This window comes from Pinus tabuliformis, chromosome J, assembly GCF_031772625.1.
Source record: "Pinus tabuliformis cultivar Carrire ecotype Pingquan chromosome J, CPIR1, whole genome shotgun sequence".
In the NCBI taxonomy this organism is placed as follows: domain Eukaryota; kingdom Viridiplantae; phylum Streptophyta; class Pinopsida; order Pinales; family Pinaceae; genus Pinus; species Pinus tabuliformis.
Window position 1 is genome coordinate 69,872,373 of NC_142295.1, and position 16,319 is coordinate 69,888,691.

General features: G+C 44.3%; 1 protein-coding gene across 1 annotated transcript in view; it reads left to right on the plus strand.

Annotated features, from left to right (window-relative positions):
- Positions 1–13,532, plus strand: part of YCF37 (homolog of Synechocystis YCF37) — a 29,983-nt gene extending 16,451 nt beyond the window's left edge. Inside the window, exon 2 of the mRNA XM_089377140.1 lies at positions 13,126–13,532. The gene's annotated coding sequence lies outside the window, so the exon portion shown is untranslated. The remainder of the gene's footprint in view (positions 1–13,125) is intronic.
- Positions 13,533–16,319: the final 2,787 nt, after the last annotated feature.

A 16,319-nucleotide genomic window follows, 5' to 3' on the forward strand; every position in this document is an offset into this window, starting at 1 on the left:
AGTTTGCTTGTGTTTGAGGAATATTCTTGATAAGGGATATTACAGTGGTATCAGAGCATAGATTTGGCTCAGCCTGTGGAGCTAGCAATCTATGACACCGGGGAAAAAACCCTACATCTGTTACAGAGGTTGGAGATACAGAGACACTGGGCGTAGGTTGGAGAACACTTACGGAGAGGGAGACTGTGTTCCGGTGGTGGACGCAGAATAGGAGGAGCCTGAGGTGGACGTGGAATAGAAGGACCCTGTGGTGGCAGGTGGATCCGATGGCAGATGATGACGGGAAGAGATTTGCGGATATGTTCCTCAAATCAGTGCAGGATCTGTCGAGGCAGATTGAGGTGATGGGGCAGAGAGTCACGACAGTAGAGGCCAGACAACGTGAGAGCCCACGAGTTTTCCAGGTTGGTGAGGGATTGGGTGCATCCCACCATTTGCTAGAGCAGCGTGATACTGCGCAACAGGTGGCCTCACATGCCCCTACATGCTCTACCATGCCCACTTTCTTAGGAGCCGACACGGGGGCCGTAGCCCAACAGGAGGTAGAGCCCGGACGTATGGGCGATTATTTTGCAGAGTACCAGGCCTATGGGCAGGAGTTCAGGGAAGCCCTCTCATTCAGAGATTTTGTTTAGCTCCAGCCGGATAGTAGACCCTGTGACCATCACAGAGGGTACCGGCATTACCATGATGGTGACACCCACCGTGCAGCGAGTAGATTCCATTTGCCTACGTTTGATGGTTCATCAAACAGTTCGGCAAAGTCTAGGGTGGAGAAGCTGGATATTTATTTCCAGCTTAACCAGATGTCGGAGACAGAGGCCAGCAAGGTGGCAACATTGCATTTGGATGGTGAGGCCCAGGATTGGTGGTTTCATGGGATGTTTACACTCGGGCACTCCATATTGACGACATATGCTGAGTTTACCAGGAGATTGATGGAGCGATTTGATCAGAGGGTTCCAGAGCAGCATTTTGTTGAGCCTATGAGGCTCAAACAGACAGGGAGCCTAGAGATCTACATTGCAGATTTCTTGAGGGTCTCCATGATGGTGCCAGACCTATCCACGGCGCGGAGGGTCTATATGTATGTTGAGGGGTTAGCAGAGCCACTTCGGGGTTTAATCCGATCCATTAGACTAGCCACACTCCAGGACGCTATCAGCAGGACCCAAGACTTATAGGATGTCTTACCCAGGACCCGGACACCTTACCCCCAGAGAAAGACTTTTCAATCTAAGGGGAAGGATGTGAGGATTCCACCCCCAAAGGGGAATCCAGGACGAGTACAGCTTGACGACGATGCCCGGAGGGAGCTGAAGAAGAAGCGGTTGTGCTTCACCTGTTAAGAACTGTGGGCACCAGGACATATATGTGTTGTTGGCAAAGCACACTTTATTGAGGTCTTCTCCGAGAGCAGTGGAGAAGAGGATGATGTAGAGGCGGGAGATAGCCATGCCGTACAGGGACCTTTGCCACCTCCACCGCCAGCAGCGGGTGGTGCACCTTTTGCACCCAGTGGAGGGGCCCTTGCAGCATGGCGAGGAGTTCCCAAGTATCTGACACTACGCGTACGGGGGATAGTATGTGGCCAGCAAGTATCCGTTTTGGTTGACAGTGGGGCAACCCACAACTTCATCGATGCACATATGGTGGAGCGGAGAGGTATACAGACAGAGAGCTTTGATGGGTTTTCAGTCTTGGTCTCCAGAGATTAGACCATGATGTGTGCTCGTTATGTTCCAGAGCTTTCAGTGATGATGGGCACCTACACATTGACTGACCAGTTTTTCGTGGTCGATATTCCGGACACCAACATGATACTGGGTGTTCAGTGGCTTATCACTCTAGGGAAGGTCACGATGGATTGGAAGACCCTAGAGATGGAGTGGGATGATGAGAAGACAGGGAGGCATGAGAAGATACGGGGACAACACACATATTCGCCTCAGATTGTTTCGGCTCATCGAATGGAGGCAGTCTTCCGGAAGGGAGACATAGAGTGGGCAGTGGAGCTGTGTGCATCAAAGGCAGGGACTACAGGGCAGATGGTACATCCAGAGATACAGTCCATCCTTGACCGATATGCCATAGTGTTTGGGGAGATTCCACCAGGACAGCCACCGGATTGGGGATTTGAGCACACCATCGAGCTTGAGCAGGGTATACAGGCAGTGATTACCACCCCCTATAGGCACCCCAAGGCCTATCAGGATGAGATTGAGCGGGCTATCCAGGAGTTGCTGGCTCTTGGGCACATTCGACCGAGCACGAGTCCTTTTGCTTCTTCCGTGGTGTTGGTGAAGAAGAAGGACGGTACATTGAGGATGTGCATTGACTACAGGGCCCTGAACAAGAAGACCCTGAAGAATAGGTACCCCATACCCAGGATCGATGAGTTGATGAACAAGTTGAGAGGAGCACGATTCTTCTCAAAGATTGATTTGAGATTTGGGTACCATCAGATTCGCGTGAGGGAGCAAGATATTCCCAATACCGCCTTCAAGTGTCACTATGGGCACTTTGAGTTCTTGGTGATGCCCTTTGGGCTAACCAACGCCCCCGCTACATTTCAGTCCTGCATGAATCACATCTTCCGCAGTCACTTGAGGAAGTTTGTGTTGGTATTCTTTGATGATATTTTCATTTACAGCAGGACTTGGGAGGAGCACCTCCATCGCATTGAGACAGTATTGCGTATCCTACAGGAGCAGTAGTTCTATGCCAAACTCTCCAAGTGTGAGTTTGGGTTGACGGAGATGTTGTATCTGGGACACATCATAGGGGTGGACGGAGTGAGAGTCCACGAGGAGAAGATCAGGGCCATCAGAGAATGGTCTGAGCCGAAAAACATGACAGAACTCCGGGGATTCACTGGCATTTGTACTTACTACCGAAAGTTCGTTAAGAGTTTCTCCCAGCTTCCTGCACCCTTGACAGATTTGACGAGGAAAGGGCTTTCAGTTGGTCGGATACAGCGCAGCGAGCCTTTGACAGGCTCAAGGAGGTTATGAGCAGCTGCCCAGTGTTTGCATTGCCAGATTTCACGCAACCATTTGTTTTGGAGTGTGACGCCTCGGGAGAGGGGATCGGCACAGTATTGATGCAGGGAGGTCACCCTATAGCCTATGAGAGCCGGAAGCTCCTTCCGCACGAGAGGTTGTATTCTATATACAACAAGGAGATGCTAGCCATCATGCATGCATTGGCCAAGTTCCGACAGTATTTGGTAGGTAACAGGTTCAGGGTGAGGACTGATCATAACAACCTCAGATTCTTTTTGGAGCAAAAGCAGCTACAGGAGAGGCAACAGAAGTGGATCAGTAAGATCCAAGCATATGACTTTGACATTGAGTATGTCAAGGGTAAGAACAACGTGGTAGCAGATGCCCTTTCACGTAGACCAACCACATTGTCTCTTATGAGCTTGGATACAGACTGGAGGGCTCGACTCTTGGTAGAGTACTCCAAGGACAGGTTCGCATGTGAGGTTCTGGATGGGCAGGTGGAAGATGACAGGTACAGGGTGGTCGATGAGATCATCTACTACAGGGACCGGATTTTCTTGACTGAGGGGTTTCAGCTCAAGAAGAAGATACTACAGGCATCACATGATTCACCATTGGCAGGCCATCAGGGGCTTACCAAAACCTATAGGGCCATCAGAGAGGTTCTCATGGAAGGGCCTCAAGGAGGATGTACTCCAGCATATCCGGGAGTGCGATGTTTGCCATAGGAACAAAGGAGAGATGAGCCATCCTGTAGGATTATTGCAGCCTCTTCCCATTCCGGAGGGGAAGTGGGAGAGTATTTCGATGGACTTCATTACAAAGTTGCCCATGGTACAGGGCAAGGATTGTATCTTTGTCGTCGTTGATCGACTGACGAAGTACGCACATTTTTTTGCCATATCCGCACACTATACAGCAGCGCAGGTGGCCGAGCTGTTCTTCAGAGAGATCATCAGGCTACATGGTCTTCCTAAGACCGTCGTCAGTGATAGGGACAACTGTTTCATGGGCGGGTTTTGGCAAGAGCTTTTTTGGTTGGTGGGGACGGAGTTGACACCGAGTACCAGTTATCACCCACAGATGGACGGACAGACAGAGAGAGTTAACAAGTGGCTGGAGAGCTACTTGCGTAACTATGTCAGTGGGCAGCAGCGAGCATGGATGAAGTGGTTGCATCTAGGGGAGTACTGCTACAACACTTCTCATCACATGTCCATTGGTATGTCACCATTCTATGCCTTATATGGGTATCATCCTTTATCTTTTGCTGACGTGATGTTTGGTGATAGCAAGGCTTCTAGAGCCAAGATTTGGATCCAAGAGAGTCAGGACATCCTTCGAGCTCTCAAGGATAACATGGCTACAGTGCAGAACCAGCAGAAGCTGTATGCCGACAGGGGTCAGGTGGAGAGACAGTTTGAGGTAGGGGACGTGGTCTACCTACGATTACAACCATACCGACAGTGGTCATTGAAACAGAAGGGGGCTGAGAAGCTCAAGCCCTGCTTTTATGGGCCATATAGGGTGATACGAAGGATTGGACAGGTTGCATATGAGTTGGCGCTTCCCCAAGGCAGCAAGATTCATAACGTTTTTCATGTATCATGCCTGAAGAAGGCATTGGGGTAGCAGGTGATAGTGACAGATGAGCTACCACCCATGGATGATGAGGGGCATTTGGTGTTGCAGCCGGAGGCTATCATTGATACCAGGGAGAGGCAGCTACGAAGCAGGACGATCCGGGAATTCTTGGTGAGGTGGAAGAATTTGCCGGATGAGGATGCCACTTGGGAGAGTGAGAAAATCTTGCAGCATCCATCACTTCAGTTGCTTGAGGACAAGCAACATTTTGCCGGGGGAGACTGTAATATTCCTAATTAGCCATGGCTAATTGGAATATTCGATTTTGCTCAATTTTTGCTTTCTATAGTTATTTATAAATAAAAAAGTGAGGAAGGGGGACATAACTCACTTTTAGAATAAAAGTCACTTCCTAGTAGCACAACGTTGTGACTTAAAGGGGAGCCAAGGGGGCCAAAGGGGGACGCAGAGATGGAGCCCACACAGACACATGGAGGGACTGTGCAGAAGGGAAGAAACACGTGGCAAGAGGGGAATTACGTTGGAGAAGGTGAGCCTTGGGATTGAGAGAGGCAAAGGCTATAAAGAAGAGAGAAACCCCCTCATTTTGATCATTCAGTTATGAGCATTTGTGATAGTCATTTCAACTTAGAGCACGCTGGCTGTTTAGCTAGTCTGCAGCACTGTTTAGTGCATTGAGTGTCTCCGTTCAGAGATCTCACCCTTAGCCCCGGGGGACTTCGAGTGCCTGCTCGGGCAAGGTATTTCCATTGGTATTTCAGAAGTAGTTCATCAGCATTTCAGCAGCAGTTTCATCAGCGTTTTGGAGGACTCCGTGGCACTGAGAGGGGGGCGTAGTTCTTTCTGGCAGGAGTTTGGGTTGAGGGTTTGCAGGAGGATTTGTGCTGAGAGATAGAGCAGGGGATCAACCCTTGCATATTGGAGAGTTTTGGCAGGGGTTTCAAGAAGAGTCCTGGAGGGTTTCATTTAGTGGCAGCGCAGAGCATTGAGGGATTACGCGAACCCCAAGGGGGTGATTTTCGGGGGTCGGCCATTTCAGAAAAGCTTTCTGGGCTTTTTTGGGTTTCTTGAGTAGAGTCCGATTCCAGAGTTTCAGCCTTTTCTGAGGAGGGGAGCAGCCCCAAATCTTCATTTGATTTCTAGCAGCAGCAGCAGCACGACAGTTCTCCAGCAGCTTGGACGCAGTTCAGAGAGGGGCCATTCCTTTGCTATTCTGAGTGTATTTCTTCACTTGCCTTGAGCAAGTCAAGGTGCCATCTTTCTGATCACCTCCTGTACTCATCCTATTACTCAGTATAATAAAATGGCTTAGCATTTCTCTTTGCATTTCTTGAGTATCTGCTTATGGTTATATTGTTATATGTTGCAACATTGTTATTTGTATCTCTTTGAGCATTTTTGACTATTATATCACTTGTGTGTTTCTCCTATACTCTTAGATAGAGTCTGGAAAGGGCTAGGTAGCCTCCGGATCTTGTCCTCTTTTCAGAGGCGACATATCTGGTAAATGCCCTCCCAGTCCATCTCTGGTTGGAGTTTGCTTGTGTTTGAGGAATATTCCTGATAAGGGATATTACACAGTCATTCGATTTGCTAGAGCGGGGTTGCTAAGCAAAGTCGAATTATTGATCAGCAACGAGGGGCAGTGAGTACTAGACAGAGAGGTAGAGATAGTGCCGAGAGACCAGCGCATAGGCAGAGAGTGAGACACAATAGCCAGAGCAGGCCATGCAGAGGCTAGACGACCTGCGTCATCCACGCAGAAGGAAACAAGAGTGACGCAGAGGGTCCCAGAGGCTGCGCAGTGCCTCATAGGGCTGACACAGAGGGTTCTGAGGCTGACGCAGTGATTCAGAGTTGCTAAAGAGGGTTTCGTGGGACAGGTTTTCTGAATACCTATTTCCAAATAGAGAGGCATTATTGCCGGTTGTTTTTCTCTCGCGAGTGAGCCGGTTTGGCACCCAGTTGTACTCAAGGAAATACTGCATAATAATAAACCCTCAGAATAGCTGCACCGGTTTTCCTGCATTGGGTTTTTCCGGGGACGATTGTCCAAAAATAATAGTGTCAATTGTGTGTTTGTTTTCTTTCCGCTGTTGATCTGTAGATGTTGAGACTGTATTGTGTTTATTTCGTTATTTATATGTTTGTTCGAATTTAACAAGTAGAAGAAATAAACCAGAAGAATACAGATTAAATTTCTAACGGATAGACTTAGAAATTTCAACATGGTATCGGAGCGTGGTTGCAGATCATAGGACAGCTGAAGGCACCAGCTGAAGCAGAGCATTTGCAGCAGAATCAGCTGTCCCGAGTGACAGACGCTGATCCTTGCAGAAAGCAGTAGAAGAAGGGTTGACATAGAGGGACTGCGTCATCAGTCTGGGCCAGAGAGAGGCCAACGTAGGGGCTGAGGAGGGCAGAAAGAGGCTCACGAGGAGACCAGGAGGGTTGATGCAGTTTGCTGAGGGAGCATTTTTGCTAGTGCTGGGATTGCGCAGAGCCTAGAGGCTCAATCCTTTAGTTGCTGGGCCATAGGATGCTGTGGGCAGTTTGCGGGAGTGAAGCTGGTGGGGTACTGTGGGCAGAATAGTACCTAACAGGGCAAAACCAAGGTAGAGGGAGTCGCTACTGAGGCGGATTTCTAGCCAAGGAATCTAGATCAGTGTTGCAGGTGCACAGAAGATCGGAGATGTATGACTTGACGATTGGCAGGAGGATTTCCAAAAGGGAAATTGTGACTCAGAGAGAGTCTAGCAAAGAACTTTTAGGCGGGAAGTAGAGAGACTCAGTAGGAGTTGAAGAGAGAACTTCCGGAGGGAAGTAGAGAGACTTGGAGGAGTCGACAAGAAGAGCAGAGAGATGGCTATGAATGGGTTGAGGGATTAGGATAGACTGGACGAGGTGTCCAACTTTGTGGTCTGGAATGCTAGGATCCTGTCCATTCTAGATAGACATCGCATCAAGGCCTTCGCCTTGAGAACAATGGCGATCCCAGTTGACCCGATTGATAATGAAAAGTACGAGGAGGCAATGGCGAAGGCGAAAAGCATCATCCTTGATGGGGTCAAGGATCATGTGGTGCAACATATTGCCGAGAAGGAGACGACAAAGGAAATGTGGGACGCCTTGAAGAAATTGTACCAACATACTCTCGTGCAGAGGAAGATGTTACTTGAGAATCAGCTGCGGTCATACCAGATGCAGAAGGGGGAGCAGATAGATCACTTCCTTGGTAGGTTGAAGGAGATCAAGGACCAACTGACTTCCATAGGGGCCACGCTGGATGAGGAGATGTTGGTGAGCACTGCACTTAACGCAGTCTCCGAGGAGTGGAAGACATTTGTCTAGAGCATACTGGGCAGGGCAGATCTTCTTTATTGGGAAGAATTATGGGCGGTTCTTTGCCAAGTGGAGATCAGGCAGTTGAGCAAGACAGGAAGTAGCAGCAAAGGAGTCTGGATCAAGAAGGAAGAGTAAGAGGATGTAGCTCTAGCATCTGCGGGAAAGCAGGAGAAGAGGAAGAAAAAGGACCTCTCCAAGGTCAAGTGCTTCAACTATGGGGAATTGGGTCATTATGCGGACCGGTGTCTGAAGAAGAAGTCTAATGGAGAGGCATCTGACTCTAATGCAGTGCCAACGAAGGCAGAGGAGGTCGAGTGCCATGAGTGCTCATGTACTTCTAGAGAAGAGGTGGGGACACATCGAGCTATAGTTAGGAAGACTACAGGCGATGAGGGGCAGGATCCTTGAGGCACCCAACCTTTTGGATTATACCTTGCTACGAGAGCCTCGAAGAGAGAGTAGTAGTACTGGCGAATGTCGGTAGAGACGGATGCTTATGAAGCGACAGAGAGTGCTACAATGCAGGAGTCCCTAGGCAGTGCGAGGCTAGCAGGCTGCAACAGTGCAAGAGGCACGGAGAGTGTTGCAACAGTGCAGGATGGGACAAAGAGGTTTGCAGCGGTGCGAGATTGTTAGCGGCAGAGAGAGCTTCAGCATCGGGAGTGTTTCTAGCCTGACAGGGATGTCAGAAGTTGGGTGGATCAGTTACTTACTTCTCAGTCACTGAGTCGCAGTGCAGTAGCACAATGCAACATGATGAGAGGGGGTTGCAGTGCAGATGCAGTGTTGGGAGGATGGACCAACAATAGCACGGATGCAAAGGGAGTTGCTGTACAGATGCAGCAGTGGCAATGGCAGGGCCATGGGCGGCAGTACAGGATGCAGCAATGCAGAGGATGTTGGGCGGGGAGGCCTAGCATCAACACAAGTACCGATGCCGGATAATCAGGGTGATGCTCAGTTTGGAGTATATTACTAGAGCACAGTCCTTGCTAAGAGGGAGTGTTGGTTTGGGGTAGCATCGGATGTGCTCTAGCCATGAAAATTGGTGGAGAGGTTAAAGCACATAAGATCTCCAAGACCCAGAAATGGTTTGGGCAAATTATACCCGGTTTGGGAGATATTAAAATAATTAATATTTTTAATGGAGTTTCTAAGTCTAAACTTAGGAAAATAAGATATTAATGGGTATTAATATAAAACTGAGAGGTTCCAAAAGTCATGGATCAAGCCAAATCTAATCTTAGCCATTGATTAGAGATGTAATCTTGGTCTTTGAAGGACCAATAGGAAAAGTATAAGAGGAGGCTTGAGGGTCAGTTGGAGAACACACCAGAGTGATTAGTCATTCGATTTGCTAGAGTGGGGTTGCTAAGCAAAGTCGAATCAATGATCAGCAACGAGGGGCAGTGAGTATTGGACAGAGAGGCAGAGATAGTGTCGAGAGACCAGCGCAGAGGCAAAGAGCGAGATGCAATAGCCAGAGCAGGCCACACAGAGCCCAACAGAGATAGTGCAGAGGCTAGAGGGCCTGTGTCATCCATGCAGAAGGCAACAAGAGTGACGCAGTGGGCCTCAGAGGCTGCGTAGTGCGTCAGAGGGCTGACGGAGAGGGTTCTGAGGTTGATGCAAAGTAGCAGGAGGCTGATGCCGTGCTTCAGAGTTGTTGGAGAGGGTTTTGTGGGACAAGTTTTCTGAATACCTGTTTCCGAATAGAGAGGCATTACTGCCGATTGTTTTTCTCTGTCGGGTGAGCCAGTTTGGCACCCAGTTGTACTCAAGGAAATATTGCATAATAATAAACCCTCAGAATAGCTACACCGGTTTTCCCGCATTGGGTTTTTCCGGGGACGATTGTCCAAAAATAACGGTGTCACTTGTGTGTTTGTTTTCTTTCAGCTGTTGATCTGTAGATGTTGACACTGTATTGTGTTTATTTCGTTATTTATATGTTTTAAATAACTTGTTCGAATTTAACAAGTAGAAGAAATAAACCAGAAGAATACATATTAAATTTCTTACGGATAGACTTAAAAAATTTCAACATTGAGAAGGTTCTCTCTTCCATTGACTGCATCTTGGAAATTCCTCCAAGACTTATGAAGTCCCAATAACGCAAGACTCACAAGGTCATTGCTTGCTACAATCTCTCCCACTCCAACTAGCTCATCTCGAACCTGAATGAACTTGGAAAGGTACGTAATGATGGGCTCTCCTTTGCTCATCCAGAGATTTCTTAACTTGTCCTTCAGGGCAAGTTTCCTGGCATCATTGGATCCTTGATACAACTCCAAGATGACTTTCCACATCTCGTATGTTGTCTTCTTCCCATGGAGATGAGGGATAATATGGTCTTTGACCCCCTCAAGAATGATCCTCCTGGCCTTGGTGTCATTCTTGTTATGTTGGATCAACTGTTGGGGATCTGCGGGTGGAACTATTTGATTTTGCGCAAATTCTAGCACCCCATTATCTTCCAACACTACTGAGATCCGCTCCCTCCATGAGCAGAAGTTAGAAGTTCTCTCTAAACAGTGATTTGCCCTTAGTCCTTGGAATGACATACTGCTATCAAAAAACTTCTCTTCGAATCTCTAGCGCAAGCCCTCTGAATGATCTGCGCCCTCCACTTACTGAACAATTCTGGTGCTGGTATTTATGCAGAATTTTGCTCTGATACCATGCTGAATTTCTTGAAACTCTGCAACTACTTAGATGAACTATTGAAAAATAAGGCAACTAAGAACTCAAACCAGATTCAATTTTCACCAAGGTACAAAGTTTCTCAACATTGAATTTTTATTTATTTTTATTTTTATTTTTTGAGTCTTTTAAATGGCCAAAGGCCTAACAGTAGTATGGAGAATCTCCAGAAATTGGTAGCGAAACGCTTTAACGACAATGACTTTGACGAATTTGATGGTCAAGGACTTGGATCGGAGAATGAGCTCTGTGCACTGGTTAAGCAACCTAGAGGACCGAATTGCTCTGATACCAAATCAAGCGAACAAATTTCTTTCTATAAATTAATTACTCCAGAAGACTTGGAATATAAAGATATCCATGAGGATACAAATATTATTTATTAAATATGAATAAGAATGAGAATTCAATGAGAACGAGAGGCTTGCTTATATACCACGCAAGTGTCTCTTCATGAAGAGTCATGTCTCATTTAGACATGCTTCTTCAGCGTAATTACTAGTTTAACTAATCATTATTTATGATTATTATTGTTTACATTATTTATATATATTTTATTCGTTACAAAATACTTGTGATAAAAACACATGCACACAAAATTGACACGCTTGTTTTACCCAGGAAACCCAAAAGGGAAAACCTGCTTTCTTTGTTGTGATCTTTTATTGATTGTTCTTTGAGAAAATGGATCTATTACAATTCATGCTGCTACTGCAGCCAACAATCTGTCTCTGAGAAAGCACTAGGCTTCTCCTCACTATTCTCAGCTCTGCATAATAGATCTCTGCTGAAGATAGTCTAGACCTGCTCTTGAATCCTGATCCTCTTGCTCCACAATCCTTGTGCACTTGAGGCCCTAGTTCCTTGCACACTAGGCCTCTGATTTCCTTGCACGATTCTCCTAAATCCTTGCGCACAATTGCTCCTCAATTATGCGCACTCCACACACAAAGATGATCTGTCAATTATGTGCCTTCGTCCTTCTCTTTATAGATAAAATTCGATGCATGCAAGTGGCCTAGTTGAATTTCAGTTCACACTAGTGTCACAAGTTTCCTTTGCTAGTTAACTGGAGCAAGTCCCACTTAACTAGCTTGAGTTCCTCCTTGATTTTCTCTAGTTGTGATTGCGAGTTAACTGAGAACTCAACTCCTCCTCTCTCCAATCAACACTGAAGTCTTAACTCGTTTTAGCTCAACTTGTTACTGCCACCTCATACTGTAGTTGAACTGAAGAAGACTCCAACTAACTGGAGCTCCAACTCTACGCTTGCAAACTTGATGACCATTCCAGTAAACTGGAAATCAACTTATCGTAACTGAAGTCTATCTCATGAACTCGCATCCATGCTAGAGAAAGACTAAGTCAAGGTCTTCACTGGCTAGGGCACAAGCCAGAAGACCTTCCATCGCTGCATGTTCAAGCTTGAGCTCCAGTTTTATATCTCAAGGCACTTGGTACTCGTCTTGTATCCTGATAAAGTTACCCATTAATTTTGGGCAATTATATTCTGTGCTTTCCGTGTTGTGCTTAGATTCTAGCCTTTTGAAGACTAACAACAAATTTGTGAGATTTCGGGCTGTCTTGTACCTGCAAATACTGAAACTTTGTAGGTCTTCCACACAATACACCAAATGCTCCAAGTTTCAGTACTTAACACACCAAACTTCATAATTGAGTGCGTGGAACACTGACATCCAAGTTTTATTAAACATCTTGAGAGTGGATATGAATAAAAAGTACAGACAATATTTTTCAGAAGAGCGAGAAGCCATATGAAACAACTGCTGGTTACTGCAGCAACAAATAACCAAGAAAATCATGAAATAGCCAAAATCATGGCTTAAAATGCAGAGTTAGGGTTGTAAATTTGTGTCATTTATTTTAGGTTCTGGAGTCTTCAAAATACAGTCTCAAGGACGTCCTGCAGCATGTGTTACTGCATAGGATTTGCAAACTATTTTGGATTGAAGTTTGCTACAGTTTTTGGTGAGAACCCTTTTTCATTTTTGCAAGGTAAAATGAGTTCTTATATTAATAGTTTGCCATTCAAAACAATGCCGGTGAAACATTTCTGGCTGACCTACAAATTAATGTCTGTTAAAGCCTTCATGTAAAGAATGATGAAAGCTACCTTAGCTTTCTCCCGAGGTAGTTAAAGATTGAATCAAGTGCATATTATCACAGTTTAATTAATGGAGGGTTTCCAATAAATGATGTTTCATGGAGTTTATGTCCGCAGGGTCTGCCCTGGAACAAAGATAAATTATTGACATTCGTCCACATTTTTTTATTTATCAAATGCAGCATATATTTATATTACCTCTTCAATTATCCATGCTTTCAGTAATGCTATTTTGTAAATTGCTTCTCTTTTCTGCATGGTCATCACTTTAAAGATTCATTAGAGTACCTATACTTAATTTATACGTCCATAGTTGATGAAGGAATTGTTATATTGCAGGGATATCGGATGATTTAATTTGTCCTTGGTGATTTCTTATTAGGACATCTGATATGCAATGATTTAGGGATATTTTTTTTACTTTGGTATGGACATTTGTTTGTACTCTCAAGGGTACTGAATGCACAGTCCATATCTGGGAGCACTGCATGCATATCATGCAAGTGAGAAAGATTTGGGCAGACAACTAGTTTTGACATTTCAGTATTATTTGTTTTTCATTAAGTCTGGATTCCTGCCCTTCAAAGTTTTCTACTGGCTATGTGTTTTAGAACTCATTTCAAGTCATTTGTTATCTTTTGATAAACTGCTCCTCTATTTTGAACAATTAGGAATCTCTAGACTTTTGCAGTAATGTGCCTATTGTGATAATATTTTCTGAATCTCTTATAGCACTTTATGGAGTATTAGCCTATTAGAGGTTTACTGTTTGGTCATCTGCCTTCTGTTTCTAAACTAGCAACTTGCTTGGAGAAGTTGTGCTGCTGCTTTGCAAATGAAGTATTGTTTCATTTTTAACTATGCCTGCATCTTTGCTATAAAGTGGTAAACTATCTCCTGACTAGTTAAATTGGCTTAACTTCACTGGTGTGTTGGAATTTAGAGAAACAAACCCAGTGTCCTGAAGCTCCAATGTGTACATCTTCCTGAACACTGAGTGCTTGCTGTTACAGAACTAGCCAAGTGCCCACTGACACAGGCAACAACTGGTTGAGTTAACCTTTCAGGCTTATAGACTTGAAAATTTTGTGTCCAAATACTGGCAACATTGTTGAACTTTTACAATATGTCTGACCACTTCATTTTTTTTGAAGTTATGCTCAATTTTACAAATTTAAGCTTTTGCATATTCGACATTTTGACAATATTTGTCTGACCATTTAATTTTGTAAAATAATGTTGAATTTTGCAAATTAATCCTTTGCGTATTTGGAGATTATCTATGAGAAGTAAACCTCAGATGATATCAGCCACATGTGTGTCCTTTTTCTTTTAAAATCCAATAGTCCAACTTAAGCAAACTTTATCCTTGTAATAAATTGATATGATATTGGCAGGTTATAGGCTTGATAAGGTTACCCTAGTTATAGTCCATGACTCCATAGATAGCACACATATAGATAAATGATGCCACATGCCAAACACATGACACATAAAAGCACATTTATAGATGGTATCACACGTACAAGATGAGACACAAACTAGGACTTCATTGATGCATCATAAACATTGCATTACAATATAGATCATCTTACAATTTGCTGAACTAGTATTCTCACCTGTTTATCACTGTTAAATGGTTCAGACATTTCTCACTTTTACTTCTCAAACTTCGCATATTCTGAAGAGGTGCAACACAACTCTTCTTGTAAAATATCACTTGATTTTGTGTTACTTCATCCCAACTATGTATGTTAACTTATCTAAAAACATACATGATTGAGATTTATTAAGTAGCAGATGGGTTGTTTAGTTGTTCATTAACAATATAGCTTGTCCGTGAGAGCTACTTTGTTGCCCTTTTTCATTTTTGTATGTATTCACAGATAAGTATTTAGCGCACAACCTTTAGCCAGTCTATTGATGATGCTCTTCTTTAAGTGGACACTTTACAGCCTTTTGCAAGAAAATTACCTTACTGTCCACCTCCTCTCAACTACGGCAGTCATCCAATATGTGTGTCAATTAGTGATTTATATCTTGAAGTTCTTTTTTCCATCAACTTATTAGGTTCTTATCATTGATCCTTATCTATTGGCACATATATCTTTCTGACTATGAATATCAGCAAAAGCACATATTAAAACTATTGATTGCTAACCTGAATTTCTTGAATTGATCATTGTATCTAAGTTGTTGCTCATCAAGATCATACTTGGGCTATTTCAAACGTATGCAGTGAACCCATTTCCATATGAACAGTAAATATTTTCTTTTCAGAGCATGTAGAGATGAGCTAATGAGCTTCTATTGTTTGCATTTTTTCTTGAGAAGCTTATATAGAAATGCTATTTAGGGGGGGGTGATTATGAGCATTTCTTGGGTTGCTGTGATGCAATCCAGAGTGCTTAGAAGGGCTCAATGCAGATCTCCTAAGCCACAATCTAGGTGTCTAATAAGCACATAGTTACGTGGAACCCAAAGCCCTCCAAACTCAAAATCAAAAACTTAATACAAGACGTTTTTTATATTTTGTCTGGTACTTAACTTTCAAACTATAGCATGCAAAAACAATTTTTTATGTTCCACATCTTGAAATGAAGTATAGACATATGTTATTCTAACTTCACACTGATGTTTACTGTTTAGATGATTAATATATGACAAACATGCATGGTCACCTAAATGAGTTTTTGGTTGGCTTGGTCCTTTTGTGTTAAAATTGGCAACTAGGGCCAAACTGCATGTGGGTCATCTTATTTATGGATTCCTCTCTTCGATAGGTGTAGGATTGATCTAAAGATCATCCAATTCTGACATGTATTTATGGAGTATGAATTTATTTGTGTTATTGACAATTTGTCAAGGTCGGCCAACAACCAAATTACCCCAACTTATATTCAACGTTGCATTATAAATAGAAGAGGTCTTCAAGTCATTTGACATACTCATCTCTCTTGATCTCTCCTCTCCACTCGTTTGGGTTGTCCTCTCTCAAGGAGGACGTAGTGGAAAGGGTTTTCTAAGAGAGCCCTAGACACAGTCAACTAAAGATCCCTAGCCACAGTCCTAAATGAAGGAGACCTAGTTGCAGATAAAGAGAATGATCTGGCTGCAGTTAAGAGGAGAACTAATACACATTCAAGGAGGCATCATACACAACACTAGGGAAGGTCTAATACGCAGTCCTAAGAAGAGCCCTATACGCTGTCCTAAAGGAGATCTAGCCGCTGTGAAGAGAGCCTCTAATCTGCATCAAAGGGAAGGCTCCATACGCAGTTAAGGTAGGCTCTATATGCTGTTAAGAAGAGCTCTAATCTACACTCAAAGGGAGGCCCTAATCTGCTGCCCAAGAGGCCCTTATACACAGTCATAAAGGAGCCCTAATTCACTGTCAAGAGAGCCCCAAATCCACAGTGATAAAGAGACCTAAAGCCCCAGTCTATGAAGGCCTAATTCGCAGATAAGGAAGAAGTCTAACCAGCAGATTTGAGGAGCCATAATACGCAGTCATTGACTGACCCTAAGCTGCA